The sequence below is a fragment of the Thunnus albacares genome, chromosome 10 (assembly GCF_914725855.1).
Source record: "Thunnus albacares chromosome 10, fThuAlb1.1, whole genome shotgun sequence".
In the NCBI taxonomy this organism is placed as follows: domain Eukaryota; kingdom Metazoa; phylum Chordata; class Actinopteri; order Scombriformes; family Scombridae; genus Thunnus; species Thunnus albacares.
Window position 1 is genome coordinate 2,121,387 of NC_058115.1, and position 18,516 is coordinate 2,139,902.

An 18,516-nucleotide genomic window follows, 5' to 3' on the forward strand; every position below is an offset into this window, starting at 1 on the left:
ACTCAACTATTCACCAAACACTAGTGGATGGAAACACACAATTTGCATTTTCACTCATTATGAAATTTTGTTTAAAATTTGTGCTATATTTACCTGACATACAAACCTGACTAGAAAGGGTCTTATTAGAAGATGATATCAAGATGCATTGTTGGAAGTGTAGGCCCCGGTGTTTTTGGAGCTTGACCCATATGAGGGACTATAAGTCTGGATATCTCAGCCTCTTTTTGACTATTATTTTTTTCATCTGTCTCTCGCAGGCTCCCCTAACTTTATAGAGTTGTAACACTAAAATGCTGCAGAGCCCCTTTAATTGTCTCATTACTCAACATACCAAAGACCTTGACTGTATAAACAAAGTGGATGCAAGGAAAATATGTTTTGTGTCCTGCATTCAGACAGAATGGGTGGAGGGGAGAAAGAGTGAGAGATGGGTTGTGTCAGGAATGCAAAGTCATTGTATCTTAGCCATCAACAGAGGCAGGCAGAAACACTCATACTTGTGCTCTCTCTCACTCACAAACACAAACGCACACACACACACACACACACATCTACAGAGCCGAGTTTATCACCGCTGCCCAGTTTCTTGGTAAATGTCAATGCCCACACACACACTCCAACAACTTTATTGAACACACACTGTACAACTAATTATTTACTACAGCTACAAAGGAGAAATAACCAGAAAAAGTATCGCAACATGAAACAAAGTGACTCACATTTTCCAATAAACATGGTCACCCATTGGATTCCAGGCTGTGTTTTCATAAGAACTTCTAATTGAACTTAACACATTATTAGCTCAAAGGTCTTGGTAATTAATGCAGAAACACTGACAAGAATCTGAAACCCAATTAATGCCACTTTCTATACATGTAAGTAACTTCTGCTGTGTTCTGGTGCTCCTGGTGAACTCATTAACACTGCTGGCCTTTGTCACTCAAAGGAAATATTATAGTATTTATTACAACCAGGTTGCAGCAACTCATTGTGTCGTTTTGCATCCTCATTACATTACTGACACTTGGGGTACCACTTTATTTGTTCATAAATCATTACAATTGCATTAGAAGAATGCTGTAAGTTCTCGGTGGGCATACACCATTCAGTAGGTGGTGAATTATCCAGAAAGGTAAGGCATTTTCTACTTTGTCACAATCTCAAAATGATTCCAGTACAATGGTTACCTCCCTTTAACTTGACAGAATGCACTGCAAAAGCACAAACAAACATTGAGCATTTTGACTAACCTACTGGAAGTGATTTTTCAATACTTTACCCTTGTATTTCATTATAAAATGTGGTTCTGGATTTTCTTCTTCTGAGTAGAAAACTCAAATAAAATGGAAAACTTGAGGATCAGTTATGTTTATCTAATGCCAGATACAAACCAATATGACATCAAATACACATGGCTCAACAGTAAACAAATATTACTTTGACAGGATATATACATTTAAAAGGTTCATTTTATCCATCCATAAAAATCACAGCGGCCCCATCCTCAAACAACACTGATTACCAAAACACATCATAGATAATAACAACATAAAATTACGGTGTATTTTATGGGTATTTGTTTCCTGTGTTTGCTCCGCAGATATGTGATTGCTATCTATCTCAACTGTGTCAAAGCAGCATAGACACAGCTGCAGCTAATAAATGTTAATTAATGGCTGCGTTAATTGATTTATAGGCTACTTGGGGGCAAAAGAACTCCACAACAACTTAAAAAACAGAAACTCTAATTGTATTTTCACCTTATAAACTTATAGTATAATGGCTAACGTGCTAGCAAATTATTGCCAGTTAACACAGCAAACACACCACCATGAGTATTCATTTGGAGTTGTGTCACACTGATGAGTGTAAGTCCATATTATTACCTTATGAAACTGTAAGATTTTTGATAGTTTGTTAGCAAACATTAGACTGCCAATGAACACAGCTGAACATCACAGAGAAGAAACATTCACTCTCCTTTTAGCTCTGATTTACACTGAAAGTGTCTCAGCTGTGTTTTTCAATTGCCCGTATCATGCACATCTGACACAACAGTACACTTCCATGTTAATCAGTACAGCTGTCTACACAGCCTGCATATCGGCTTGTGCTACACACGTGTAACCACAACCTGAAGTGTAGTTAAAGGCTTCAACTCTATTTTTCTCCATTTTATATGCATAACTACAGTCATTGTGTATTTTGCTCTGAGTGCTTTCAAAATCTGGGTGACCCATGATCAACACTGTACCTGAACACTTCTAGTGTAGACATACTGAGCCCTTGCTGCTGTTGCTCTGCTAAATGTGCCGCTCATGCTATGCTTGCTGTGTAGACATGGTGTTACTCTCTGGCAAAATAAAACAGTGTGTCTATTTAGCTAAATACTCCACTATGTTCACCAGCTATTCACTAACTGTGTCAGCTGTTTGGTGTTGGGCAGGTAGTGTACAGTGGGTTTATCAGAGATTTTTCAGTGAAAACAGCTGCCTGCTGCTGCTGGAAACAAGGTTGAAAGCAGTGAGACTGAACCAAAACAGGAAAGATGTGGGCTGTAAAACGAAATCAATGAGCTGAAAGAAGCTAAAATGCTCCATTGAGCTGAGGGCAACTGCAGAGCTGGTGATAATTCTCTGTGGGTTCATCACTACAAGTGACACCTTTTCACATTACGTATAGTCATTTGAGCCATTGTTAATACACATATGATAAGTGGAGCTTTTAGTTTGATTCAAGTAAGCTAATGAGCTGAAAAATCCAACTGGCTATGATTCACTACCTACTCAACTGCTGTCTCTTTCTGTGGGTGTAGCGTTCCTCGGTCATCATGAAACATCAGTGTAACATGAACCTTTGAACTCTGACCCATGCTTGTGTTTGACCCAGTCAATCAGATCAGCAAAATCATTACCCTCGACACATTTAGCATAGCGCTTCAAATAAATGAGTTCTTAAATTAAAATCTTAAACACCAGCCTCATTCTCACTCACCTATCTGCTACTTCACTGTAACTTTGCCAGCTCTTTGAAAACTTTAGTTAGGCTCAGCTTACATACAGTGCACAATCAAAGGAATGATTATTTTAACAGAGGTTTCCTCAGCTTGGGACTGAAATAGTGGTTGAAGAAACTGTGTAGTACATTATACCCACAGAGAAGGATGTGATAAGAGGGAAATGTAGGTTTTGTGAAATGAAGGCTGAATTTGATCCAGGCACTGATATTGAAGTACTGCTGACTAGGGTTTTAAGATGTAAGAAAAAAAAAAAAAGGTTTAAAAAACGACTACAGCACAAATTGCCAGTCACATTGTTTGAGTCATTAAAATATTGAAATGTGGAATAAAATGGACTGAGATCATTCTTGAGTTTCACCAATTTCTTTTGACCTCCTTCCAGCATTGTTGAATAAATTAGGAAGAGTTGCCCTTGAAAAGACTGGAAAGATGCTATCATCCAATCATTTTTTTAAAACCAGAATCACATCATGAGGCTCAAAAAAACCCCACACTGAGTGAGATTGTAAGTCTCTTATTAGCCCAAAAGCCGGTTTCACTTCAACACAAGTGTCTACTAAACAGTACCCTGTCCAGAGAAAGACCCTCGACATAAAACCAAAAAAAACCTCAAAAAACCTGTAAATTACAAAGGATTTCAGGAAAATGAAATTCTTTAAACCAGTGGTATTTTTTAAAAGTGCAATGTTGTCTTTGTTATCTCACTGTGTCACATTTTTGAAACATCATATTTTACTTGTTTTGTATAGAACTCCATGAGGGGTTTTGGGGAAATAAAGGCAAACTTGATACAACCTAATGTCACTGTTTCAATTATGTCAACAAATGGATGTAGGAATAATTCGAATAATAACTTTCAGCCAGGAAGTTCCTGGAACAAGCCCTTGTCAGAAAAGTAATGCCCATCCCTGTGGGGCTCATTGCTATTTAATACAGTCGGTTGAACCTTTTAAGTTCAGGGACCTACGTCTGCCTATAGTGACTGACCAAAACGTGGCTGCAAGATTTCTCAGTGTTGTCACCATCATGGTTAAACTGATGTTGCGGTTTAGAAAAGCAACATTTTCACATTTTTTAAATTTTTTTTTCTACCCCTGTGCCCATTGGTATGTTTGTGACTGGCTGTGATGTTGACTGCGCTGAACTGGGAGCAGAGGTGAGCCAGTTGTCAGCTGGCTCAGTGCTACTTTATTGTCAAGCACCACTTGGATTTCCACTTGCATCTCTCGCCTGCTCAGGCCAGGTCAATGATGCGTGGCAATAAATCACTGATGTGCAGTCATATTCTCTGATATTCTCATGGCTTTACCACATGATGAAAACATGCCCTGCAAAAGTGTTAGCACCTTTTTGTTGATGATTGACTTGAATGCAAAACCCTCAAGCAGGTGAAAAAGTGGTGGTAAATAGGCATAAAAATCCAGTTTTTGTTTTTATTACGCTTTTAATTTTTACGATATTAGAGTGTTAAAAGTGTGTATAAATAAACTATTTTACGTAGGAGGTCCCCACACCAGGTCTTGAACCCGAGTCTTCCAGATCATAGATGACTGGGCTAAAACCCAGTGCATCACCAATGCACAGACAGACTTCTATTTATTTATACACCCATAACACAGAGACAGCACAGCATGTAACGTGTAGGGAAGAAATTGAAAGGCGATTCTTGCTTTGCACTTTTCATTTATTGCCTATTTTGTACAATCTAACTTTGTAGAAAGGAGAGGGGGAACAACAGGTTATGGAGAGTCTCTTGTAAGCACTTTGCGTGTGTCAGTGGCTCAGCTTTATCTCTGGGGAACACCCCCAACTCCAGGAGTGATGTCCAAATAAGGAAATGTGCATCATGTAGCAGGTGGATGTGACTCCCCTCACTGAGACCTGCTAATAGATGTAACAGCGGAGCAGAGGAGAGAGACTGAGATAGCGATGTAACTGACCTGCACGCCGGTATCTGATATGTTTTTTTTCTTCTTCCTGAAAACAAATAATTTTTAAAATATTTATATGAAACAAATGTTCGTAAAAAAAAAAAAAACCACTATTTGCACTTTGCCAAAAAACATATTTGTATTCAGGCACACCCCTACCATGTAGTAACAACACGTACGTGGCTGCTAATTCAGCAGCAACAAGCTGTACTATTGAAAGACACTTTCCACCTGTCAGTCAGATAAAAACTGGCATCAGGGCATCAGTGATGACATACAGACTGAACTCTTTGTCCCTGCTCTCCTTTGAAAGAGAACTGACTGAATCATTGGTCTATAAAGAAAAAATTTCAGTGTTGAACACCAAGCCCCCCCTGCTGTAATCATCAAAAGTCTGCTAATTTACAATTTTTTGCCCAAGTTGCCTATTTCAATATTATTGTTTATTGGGTATTGTTTTTGTTGAGTGTACAATTGGATTTTATGCTGATGCTGCTGCATCTGTGTCTGTGTATGTATGTGTCTGTGTATGTATGTGTGTGTGTGTGTACGTGTATGGTTGCTTGATGATGCTGTTGTATCTGTCAGCCGTGTGTTTGAATATGTGGCCGTCGTGCCAGCCTATGTTGGTGTCATTTTTAACTTTACTGAGCATGTTGGTGCCTGCGTACCTCTATCCATATGCTGCACTGTTGAGTCTGTCAGAAGTGTGTGTGTGTGTGTGAGTGAATACGAGGCCTCCGTGCCACCCGCGTGGTCATGGGTGTGCCAGGATGTGCCTGTGCCATCTAAATCTCAAGCTGGCACACCCAGCATAATCACAGCAGCCTGTCAGACAGTCTGTCAGACAGGCTGTGATCTCAAGTGATCACTGTGATGTGACTCAGCCGACTCACTTGCGATGTAATGTTAACGCTATAACAATGGCTACACAAGGTTTTAAATGTGTTATTTGATAAAGTTGAGGAAGAAGAAACTCCTCCGCCTTCGACTGAGTCAACCAAACTCATCAGCCCACAAAGTCAGCCCGGCTGCTCGCTTCCTGGTGGTACACCGCTTTCTCCTGGTCAGCCAGATGCAGGTTCATCCATAGCTGCGGGAAGCAGGGGTGCTGAGGGTGCTGCAGCCTATAGGCCTATTTGTGTCGTTGCAATTATTAATTTTTTTCTGCTGTGTGCAAGCCAGCGTCGGCGAAAATAGTGATCAACTTGATAGGACAGAGGAAACTCTCCAGAGGAAACAGAATTAAACTTTTAACTTCCAAAATATTTTTTCGACAGCTCTGATGGAGCTCAGGATTTATCAGGAGGACGGCAGCTTAACTCCAAACAGTTTCACTATATGAACCTGGAGTGTGTGTGTGTGTGACCTTTAGGATGTGTAGAAGAACACAGAACATTAATTAACATCAGATCCTGACCGATCTTATCAGCGTGTTGGGAGAGTTAAAAAAAATCAATGAAGTTACACTGCTGTGCCTCATGCATAAATACGCAGAGTGTCTCTCTCAGTGGGGAGACACACTTTTCCTTTCTGCTGCGGTAGGATCACTGCAAGTATTTAATAAATTCAAACATTTTTGGGGGAGCGTGTGTTTAACAGTAAGCACCCCTGCTGCACCCCCAACTGATATCATGTTCCCACGGCTATGGGTTCACCTGCCGATTTATGCGCCATTTATGAACCACATTCACAACTAAATTTGTATGAATTTACCTGCACAGTCAAGAATGGAACATCAAGGTGCTTCTCATCACAGTGGTGTGGATAGTTTTCTTGATAGAATAGAGTGTAAAGAGGCAGTTTTCTGTAAAATGTGCAGATTTGTTTTTTCATGAGCTGACCAGTACTGAAGCAACAGTGGCTGACGGCTATAATGAATGCGTCAGCCATATTTCTGTCTAAGTTAACACCTTCTCTGCTGTCTGGGTTCATGTTTAGTTGCCACTTTGTGCAATAAAATAGCTAATTAACAATGCCGTGTACTGTAGGGCTAATGAGGAGCTGGTCATGCCAGTGTAACTATACTGCATCTTAGACTGGGCAGGCTATAAAAGACCACCTTTTGTCTGTACTGTTGTCTTGTTTTTTTTTACAGCTTATGAACTCTTTTTAGCCAAAGCATCTCCGCGGAGCAACACAGCAAGCAAATGTGTGTTCTCCTCCCTGGATAATTTAATTGAAGGGGTTGTGTATTTTCTGCTGGTGATTCTACACCTCCCACATTAGGACATCACTTTCCTCCAAATATGCTCCACATTGTTGTCTCCATTATGAATTTTTTTAGAGCACTGTGACGCACTTGGAACACTGCCTTAAGAGGAAGAAAATAAAAACAAGTGATTTACTTGGTCACAACTGAGGCCAGCATTACCACACAGTCTGACTGTATTCCATATATTCCTTCTTAATTCAGTCAGTTGATGCTTTAATGTCACTGGTCACCCTCTGTGCCCATATTAGGCTCTGTTGACTGTGGTTTGCACCACGTGCCACTGACTCCCAATCCATCAGCATCAGCATCAGCATGAAGACGTTTGGAAAGGATCGTTCCAATTTTTTGAAACCTGGGTCCTACTTTCATAGTTTTGACCATATTTCAATTATCAGTTATAACAACATAGTACTCACCATGTTAATTCCTGAAATCATATCCAGAGTGTTCGCATGCAAAATGTTTGTAATTTTTCTATAAACTGAGATTCATATTTGCAACAGACAGTTTGGGGAATAATTTCACCATGTGCCCTTTCTTCCCTCATGTGAGTGCACGTTTGTAGCCCAACATACTTTTTAGTGATGTCCCCGTGTTCCCACATATTTTCGAGTCATAATTAGGAATCCAAAACTGAAGATTTAAGACCCAAGTAGTGATTTTTTCTTGTTTTTTTTTTTTTTTTTGTGTGTGATACCTTTCCAAAAAAAAGTGTACTTGCTCTTTAAGTCTGTACTGTTTATGTTATTGCTAACAGTTAGCATGACTTTCTGTAAAGCTACTCAACAGTGTATAAAACAGGGTGCAAAAGAGAGAGCAAAGCACAGAAAAGTAAAAGGGACGGTGTGTTTCTGTGTTTATGTGTACAGGTGTGTGCATGAATTTGGCTGCAGGATAGTGTGGGAGTGTGAGTACCCAGTGAGGAGGTACGTGCTGTGTGTGTTTGTGTGCTCAGTCAATTTTGTAGTGTCCCTGAAAAGCTGCCTGAAAAAAGCCCCAGATCCAGGTAATGAGAGGGAGGAGGAGTGTGTGTGTGTGTGTATGTGTGTCCTAAAGTAGGTGTTGTGCTGGCTCTGTTTAATTGGAGCAATATGCATACAGATGCAAATGTCCATACATGGTTTTGGATACACTTTCATACTGGCACAACAGAACACACACACACAAACATGGCACAGCTGTTCAATGCTGCACTGATTTATTTCTTCTCTCTCCTCCACACACTCATCCTGCTTTTCCTCTCTAATTACAGAATGAGCAGCGTGGGCAGCTCATCCCAATCTGGAACTCTCAGTCACTGACATTTACCAAGAAATGGGACAGTGCAGATAAAAAAACAGCCACCAAAATGTGTTTGTGTCTGTCTGTTCTGGTTAGACTGACCAAGCCTGACGAACCCACCCCTCCACCCATGTATCCACCTATCATACTCTCCTCTGTTCTTTCATCCATCCATCCTTTGTACATCAATAAATTGTTATGTGGAGTCACACCAGTGAAATATCACATGCAGCAAAGTATAAATCAAAATAATCATAAAATAAAGAACTAAAACAGCTTCCCTACAGAGAATGGTAGGTATCATAAGGGGAACATTTTTTTTATCATTTTTAAATGCTAATTAGCAATTTGCACCCTCAGGCTTATCATTTGCACCTTGAAATATCTTTATTTGTTTCCCTGTTTTAGAATTTGTATGAAGAATTATTACTTAAATTCAATAGAACTGACACAACTTGTTGTCCTGTTTAAGGGTTGTCAGATATAACACAGTGTTGTGTTTGAAAGATAAAAAAAAGTATTCATGTATCTGAGTCCAAAACGAAAATAAAGCTAAACCAAACCACATGGCTCATTTAAATTGTCTATGACCCCCATAGACTTGCATTCATATTCTAAACTGCTTATCCTGTCCAGTGTAGCAGAGGGGCTGGAGCCTATCCCAGCATGCATTGGCTGAGAAGAAGGGTACATATTGGACAGATTGCCCATCCATCATAGTGATAATACTCATAGACAATTCATATTCACACCTACAAGAGTTTCCAGTTTGGCTGACTGACATATTGTTGGACTGTGAAAAAAATTAAAAAATGTGAATTTCCTGTATGATTAGACAGAATGTAATGTATTTCTTTCTTTTTCCTTCACACCTATTACATATCAAGATGGGAATCATTGTTCTCTGAACATGCACATAAACATCTATGTGGAATTAAGCAGAGAAGGCTGTTGTGTGTAATGGCATGCCACCTAAATCTCTGAAATACGATCCAGGACATCTAGTTTGAGTAACAGATCTTGAGTTTGAAGGCTTATCAGACTCCAAAACTGGCCAATGCAGTGCCTTGCCAGATGATATTGTGTTGTGGTTGAGTAAAAATTTGGTCAGGTTCAACTTTATTATGTGCCCCCACTGCGTTGCCAGACTGACCTCACTCAAATGTTTTTTTCACACATGGTCAAAGTCGGTCTGAGCAGCTAGGCTAGCAGATTATTGAGGCTGTAATGCTCATTGTAAAGAAAACCAAACTATTATACAGATAACCCAAAGCATTGAGCACACTGTGAACCTGCTGATCCTCTGACTTTTTATCAGGAGCAAACTGACTAGTAACCCAACAGCCATCAAGACATTTTCCTCTGAACCACAAGTGTCAACCTGCTGGAAGTGCAAGAGAAGTCAGGGTATCACTTAAGCCATTAGGTACCATGCAGGCACCATGGATATTTGTGCCAAATGTATGCATGTGTTGGTATCAGGATCCCTGCTATTATACCTTAATCACTTCCTCTATCTGTATGTCATCTATGGGTAAGTCCTGCGTGTGTTACATGAGTGAGATGAGTGCACTGCTGGTGTGTGTTGCCCTATAGTTCTGCTTTCTGATTTATTTTTGCTTGTTTTATTTTATATCAATGTTTCTTTAGTTTTGTGGCCTAAGCATGATCTGACAGGTATATACATCCAACATTGTTGTAAAGAGCAACTGCTGGAAAATTAGGTTTGGTTAAGCTAGCCAACTAAAACATTTGATTAGGTTTAGGGAAAAATTGTGGTCATGCTTTGAAAAGGACATGAACTCTGGTCTCTGCACACCCTTAATTTTTCCTTAGGGTTAGAGTTAGAGTTAAGGTGCTGCATACTGGGTTACTGTACAAAACATAAAGCCATCACCTTTAATACATGTTGATTCTTTGCATATATTTGGCAATACTGTTTGTGCTATACAGTAATGATAATTCATTTATTTAACTGTACTGAGCTGCAGCAGACAGACAACACATCCTCTCTAAAAATAATTGTCTGTGTGTGTGATGGGTGTGATTGTGGTTTACAAATAGGTACACGGAGCAAATTTTCACACTAGTGTGTGTGCATGCACTTTGATAAAAGGTGTGGATGTTTATTTACCCCCCATTGTCTCGTCAGGCGGGCTGACACTCTCATCAATCGTTGCATGTGATCAATGGGAGCCTCCCTGCTCTGAATTATCTCTGTGTGAGGAGGGAGGCAGGTGCTGCAGATGGAGAAGGCTCCCATTCATTACCAGCACCTCCATTACCATCATTACTAGCCTGCCACAGCACACAGGCAGAGGGAGGGACGCAGAGAAGCCAGGCCTGTCGCACTCATCAACAACAAGCCACATTAAGACACTGACCCACTTTCCACTCGGCACTGCAATGAGTCCTGAAGGATGGGACTGGACGGAGGTAGACGGGAACCTGAGCATCACATCCAGGTGATGTCAGCCAAACAACACCCGCAGGTCGGAGATGCAATAAGAAAACTAATGCTGGGATCAGACCACATGATAGTAGCCTAATCCAGCAGACATGGGGTATCAGGAACAAAAATGAGAACCGGGCACAATAATTTGGTGTTTAATCTCATGTAATGAGTCATAGAGGAAGACAACCATCGCTGCATCCAGGAGGCCTCACAGACCTATCTTGCCATATTATACAGTTTCCACACAAAGTCTGTGATGCTTTGGACACCATGGTTGTCTGCATTCCAGATACTGGAAAATCTGTCTTGTGCTTCTTCTGTCCAATCAACGTCTCATGTCATTCAGGTCATGAAAAATTGCAAGCTAATGTTGATGGGAAAGAACAAACTGAGTTTGCAGCCATGAGTTCCTCAGGCACATCATGTCAAAGTCTAGGAGCCCTAACTGCCAAGGCTCTATCACCAAAGTTAGACCTCAGGCCAACAAGAAGAGAGACACCTGAGGATCTCTGGGGGTTGGAGGGGACATGAGGCAAGAAAAGGTCTGAAAAATAACTTAGGGAAAGGCCTCCCTGGGCTTTGAAAGAAATTAGTAAAATTTTGCAAGACCAGCCAGTTTAGAGAAACCAGTTTGGCAAATTTCTAACAATTACCGACATAAGTAGTTGTCTTTTTGCTTCTATTTTAAGACAAAGATAACTCTCATATTTGGTTGAAATGTCACAAGAGTCCTAAAGTCACAAGAAGTTCAACACAAACCCTTCAACACCTTGAAATCTCTGCTGGTACACCCCAATGACAGATTTAAGTCCATTTCAAAATAGTCAATTAATTGTTTTGTTAGAGAAAAATATTGTAAGTCGCAAGTGCATTGTCTGTCAGTTTATTGTGTTACTTTCCAATACATCAAAATTCTAAAGCCCAAGATTAGCTTATTTGGATAACAGGGTTTTCCATCCTGCTTTATAGTCACTTTCATACAGTCACATTCATATCTGTGACTGGTAACTGAGACTACAGTTCTTCTACTGGTGGCCAACCAAGACCCTATGCTGATTCTTAGGACTCTTCTTGATTTGTTAATTGCTGGAGCATCATGCTGCTGCCATCCTCTGGTCTGTTTACAGACTGGGTTTACTGGCCATATTTCCCTTCTGGATCTTTTTTTTTTACCATATGGACTTTGGGTAGATTTTTCAAGAGTCTGCTTAAGGACCAGGTCTCAAACTAGTGAGGGATTTCATTTGATTGTTCAAAATGGACTTGACTTAGAGCTGTGTAGCTGTACAGGACTGTTTGCCTTCCCACTCACCTCTCACTTAGAATCTTCAGGGATCCAAACCAGAGACCTGAATCTGACCAGGTCCAGATTACATTCAGTCTAATCAGGTCTGGGTAAGGTTCTGTTTGCTCGGGTCTGTGTGTCAATATGTCTAAGACACAAGTAGATTTACGAGGACTTGCTGATTGATGCTTATTAATTTGTGGTGCATCATACTTCCACTTTAGGTGTTCTGGTGTATTTTGGGTGATTTTAGACAAGGTTTCTATTTGAAAACCAGGATTGTGTTTGGACAGGTTTTCCACAGGACTTTCTCATGCCAGGTTTAAATTTTTGGACGCCTTAAGACCTTTGTCATGTCTGTTGCACTAAAATTAAGAAGGGGCAACTGAAGAAAAAAGAAAAGTCTTCACTCCCTTTTTCTCCTCCCCTCTTCTCTCTCCTTCCTGCCATTTTCACCCAAACTCCCACTTCATGTTAAAAGGTGAAGAATGATAAACAACAGTGTTTCCCATATCTCCCTCTCTCTCCGTCTGTCTCTATCTATAACTCTCTCTCCCTCTGGCCTCAGAGGAGAATCAATGCAATCTTCTTACCTTTGAACTGCTCTTTTTCTCACATCAAACCACTATGGCCTCTAGCGTGGTGCTCTTCCAGCTCTGAAAGTGTCGGACAAGTGGGATGATCGATGTTTACAGCCAGTAAAACAGCTACTATTAGACCTCAGTGTTTTACTTAAGCCTTGGATTCAGTTGTCAGCTGTCTCTCAGTAGCCCTTGGGGGCCGATAACACTATCTTCAACATTAGCTTTTCTCCAGAAAGGTCCGAGACGGGCCTCCCTCTAAACACAGGCCGGCCTCCGGGGCTGGAGAAAGACAACAAACAAACAGAAATCTATTCCATTTCTCTTCTCTTTCCCTGTTTGTCTGGTGGATAGGAAGGGTTAGAGAGCTTAGGGGAGATGTTTGCTGAGTGGAAACATCAATGCATTTCATCAAAAATAAAAACAAAAAAAGGAGAAAAATAAACCTCCATGCAAGATGAATGCTCGCAATATGTGGGCCCATATGGTGCACTTCCATTAGCCTCTGCAGCCTTGCATGTTGAGGTTTGTCACAAGCAGACAGCTTGTAATAAATGTTTAGGGAGGGAACAAGGCTTATGTTTACTCTTGGAAACTGGAGCGAGGCTTAGGCTTGGACTGATATAGGTTCTGGAAAGCCGATACTGGTATTCCTTAGATCTTACCAATGTACTCTAACAGCTTATGTTTTATGATATTTCTTTACATTCTTTAGTGGCTTACACATTTTAAACTGTAAAGTAAACTCTCTCAGGTTAATGTAAAAGTTTTACTTACAGTGATATTAATGCAAAGACACTGATAGATTAAGCTCAGTGCTGTCAGTGGCTAATAATGTTCTATTTAGTATGATTGAACTTGGCCATTTTATGCCAAAAATCTGCAAAATTCAGTTCAAAGAATCTATGTGAAATTACTTCCTTTTTTCATTAGATAGAAATTACATTACAAATCAGATATCAGCCAGTTTCCCACTGCTGAAATAATGGAGGACATTTTTTTTACTCTGCAGTCTTTCTCACCCTGCCTTAATAAGTGTTTAATCCAGTGGTTCCCAACCTTTTTGGCTCGTGACTCTTTACAGCCAAGCAGTCTGTCTTGTGACCCCTCGTTACAGGTTGCATAATGTCTAATGTCCATATTCTCATTATATGGCATACCATATAACTATACCAATCCAAAGAATAAACAAATCAATTTGTGTAGAATTTTTCATTTGATTACATCTTAATCCCAATTTAAAGGAAAGGTTCACAGATTTTTCACGTCTGTCATAGCCATATAATAGGTGTGTCAAAGGTTTTAATGGCTGAATTCTTCCCAGTTTTTTGAACATGTGTAGGAATGACATTTGCAGAAGAGCCAGTGTCCAATTTAAAGCTGATACGGTTTTATTTTGGCCAGCTTGCATGGCTGCAAATGCCTGTTTTCTCCTATTAGCGTTGCTGCTGTGGTCTACAGAGTCAATGAACAGGTCACTGCTTTCTGCATATTCCTTTGAGTCATTTTCACCAACTGTCTGAATGCTTTTGCTTGGCTTTGAGTGCCGTGCCTTTGCAAAATGGTTTCACTTGCCACATGTTTTACACTGTTTGCCCCTGGTCGTACATTTGTCCCATTCCCCATGTGCTCTATTTCCACAATAGTTACATCCTCTGGTGTGCTCTCTTACTTCTGGCTTGTAATCACTGGGTGCAGTTTTTGACTGACTGTGTGGACAGTCTCCTCATGTGGGTTACTGCCACTGCTGGCTATTGTTTTTAGTTATGCTTTAGCTATTTCATGCAGTCTAGTAATGTTCAACGCCTTGTCCAATTCAAGGTCCGATCTGATTGTTAAGCAGCTTCTCTCTCACTGCGGGTGAATGAATTCCAAAAACAATGTGGTCCCTTATCATCTCATCACCGTTAGCATAAGCACAGTCTTTCACAAGCCCCCCACAAGCAAATCTTTACAAACTGCTTGAATGGCTCGTTAGCTCCTTGTACTTTCTCATGAAACTTGTAATGGGCAAATATTACATTTGCTTTACATAAGTTAGGTATCTATCATAGTATGCTTTTATTACATTTCTTTCCTCTTCAGTGAGTGTCCTTGTATTGTAGATGTCCCTCCCTTTTTCACCGATCCAAAGGAGAAAACAGCTGCACTTACTGTCCTCATTCTTTTTCTTGAGTGGCCCTGAAAGCATCAGATCAGCATGCAACTTGAACTTGCGCCATGTTTCCAGCAAGCTAGTAGCATCCCAATCCATACAAGGTACAAGAACACCAGCAATGTCTATTATTGTCATTTTAAGTCTGTTTACTCCTACCTCATGTCTTGTTTTCTGTGCTGAGTTTGCAAAATTAGCTTTCTGACAAAGATGTGCTACAGAGCTGTAAACATGATGTTATACAGACTGGTTATTCATTTGACCAGGAAAATTTAATTCTGACTGACACAACCCAGTCTCATGGCAGTTCATGAAAAAGTCCCGAAATTTAATCTATCAATTAGTTTACATGGACATGATTTTTCCATTATGTTTGTGACAGTCATCATGACTTTCAAACTAATGTATTTCAATTGGAAGTATGTTTCGTACTGGACCAACTGTGATAGAGAGCTCTTGACCTCAGCTACGTGATTATAGTCACCAACTGGGTCAAATACAGATAAAATATGGTTAAAAATAATTTTCACACATTTAACAATTAGATATTTAAAATATGATTACACAGATGTGTTTACCATCCCCTTTAACTCCTCAGTGTACTCTCAATTCAGTATTTACAACTTCAAATTCTAGGAAAAACATTAATATTTAAAAAACTACAATTCCCTAGAGCCATGCCAAGCAGCTTGATGCAATCAGCACTGCAGTTTAGTTCATCTTGTTTGCAAAGTAGGGTTGTAAATATAGGGTTGTCAAATTATATATATATTGAATATGTCAAATATTCATTACAGCCTAACTAGTAATTACACTGCATCTAGATGATCTATGTTAAGAAAAAGTAAAGATGTTGATTTATTTCAGATATTTTGGCAAGTATTATAGAAATGGGCTTTGGGGTTAGTGTTCAGTATTGGCGAGAGTTATGCAGCGCTTCAAACTGTTTAAGGACCTTGTTTGTTATGGATTCAAAATGTTTGTTCAGCCACATCATGCATGTATTAAACTGCCTCCTGGATGCTTACCAATATCTTAACAGTCGCAGTAAATTACCAGCTAACTTTCCTGAAATAGGGAACTGATCTCAGAGTGGTTTCCATGGTAACATACTTTAAAATGGCAATCTCGAAGATCTCCGAAGATTTTCATTAAGCTATGCATTCAAATCAGCGGAGCTCATGCAATAGACTCGCTCTTCATTCTCTTGTGTGTGAAGTGGCTTATTTTTTAAAAAGTGTATCACTTATTAGCTTTTTACTCAGAACAATATTATTGCATGTACAGTAACTGTCTCTCCTGTGCTGCTCTGCGTCTGCAGCATACACAAGGACAGCTGAGCCCTCCTCTCGGTGCTCCTCAGGGCAGAGGAGACAAAGTAGCACTGCCTTGTGTGCGTGTGCAGCACACACAGCGGAGCAGAGGACAGCGAACCAGGTCAAGTACTTGAGTTGAATAACTACACTTGTTACATTACTCTAAGTGCAATAAAACCTACGCGAGTAAAAAGCCAAGAAGAGTAATTTATTAATGTCATCAGTGCAAAAGAACAATACACCGCAATTACCGCTTATTGCCATATAGTGCCACCAAAGAGAATGAAACAGAGATCTTTGAGACTGCCACTTTAAACATGGTAACAACTTTTACATCAACCAGGGGAAAAACTGATCTGGTGCCAGGAACAGCACTATTTCTGGCCATAACAATACCCTATCGTATTGTTGAGTTACCGAGGACACTTTTGCGATTTTGTGTTGAGAAATGTTAAAGAAAAACCTTAACACGGTGACAGTGAGGAAAATACTTCTGGGCGGGTCCTCTGGTCGCAATGGAAAGACAATGATTCAAACAACATGCAAGTATGTGGTTTCAGCATTAACCGCGTCCAAGAATCACTGTAATGACTGACAAACTAAACATCATATACATTCACTGGAAAGATTATGAAAATAAATTGCACATTTCTCGCTAGAAATGTTGTCAAAACACATTTGGACGTAAACCAATACAAAATAATTGGCTAAAAAAAATGGAGACATCTCACAATTTTAGAGCCATTATTGTTTTGATCTATCTATCTATCTATCTATCTATCTATCTATCTACATATAGATTGGCTCATAAATAATAATAATAATAAAACCAATATGTGAGTTGGGAATGGTTACTTTGGGCAGCTCAGGTCCAGAAGTCCCATTCTTTTCTTTACAACATAGAGGTCTAATAATGATTGTCATACAAAAACAGTGAAACAATAAAAAGCAATTCCATTCATTTTCCCAAATGCAGTGTTTCATGTCTGTTCTGGGCATGAAACTCTCCCTAGTTCATCATTACAACTAAATAACAACTGCACTGAAATAATTCAGGTTTGTTGAGTCTATGGGACTGTGTAGGCTACATGATAAAGATTTAGTCAACTATGAGCCACAAACTGCATTGCCTCAAGAAATTAGCCAATTGCAAAGCTTCAAATTCTGTTTCCTACACAGTTTATGGCTGATTGATTTTACTATACATTCATACATTATTTTCCTAACATTTGAATATACAGTACAGTATTTTGTTCCTGATTGTAAACACCAATCTGCAGTACTATATAATGTTATACTGAATATAGGTTATGTTATGACTTTATCTGGCATCTTCACCGTTGTAAATGGTTGCTGAGGATCATGGGTAGGCTAATTTAGCCGCTTCCTCTATTGTCCAAAACTGACAAAAAACTAAGAATCTAAGGTGGAATAATTAAAACAGATTGCCATTACCTATCATATCATTGAGTTATCAAGGACACTGTCATGTTTTTGTTTTGAGAAATATTAACCCCCAACCCACTGACTTTGGTGGAAGATCCCCACTTGATTTAATTGAATTTACACTGCTGGAGCCTCAGATTAAGTTAAACTGAATTTTGGAATACGGGCACCTGACTGTTGTTTAAAGATAGACTTGAAAAAAATGTCCTTAAAAGTCTTCTCATACACAACCAGTCTGGTGTTGATCATTTCTTCAATAAATATGTTCTCAAACAGGCTGCATGACATTCATTATATTAGAGGTGGATGTCACCACAGTGCTATACAGAATTAGTTGAATCAGGGCAAAGGATAGACTCTGGAAAGCTTCTGTTCATGAAAAATTGCTTTTTTGTGGGGGAATTGTGATGATTCACTGATACGGCCTTCCTCCATGAGACAAGCCAGGAAAGCCTTCCTCCTCTCTGTCTCCCTCTCCATGTTTCCTTCTAGATCCCAATCTCTGAGACGATGCCTTGCGAAAGCTTTATTAATGTTGCATCTACCGCAGGAAGACAAGCCCTGTGGCGGTCGATAGCAGGGTGGTAACGTGATTCTGTCACCCCTACAACCTCCCTTACACATACTCTGATTTACCCCAACTAACACACACACACACACACACACACACACACACAGCAGGCATGAGTGTGCTGCTAGATGTTATTTGAAGGGACATCAGTTTCTATGAAAGATAATAGCCTTGCAGCTGGGAGCCAGCAGTCATGATGAGCCCTGCAATCATTAGAGGTTGGGTGTGAGATATTGGTTGAAGGAGCCATCCTGTGCT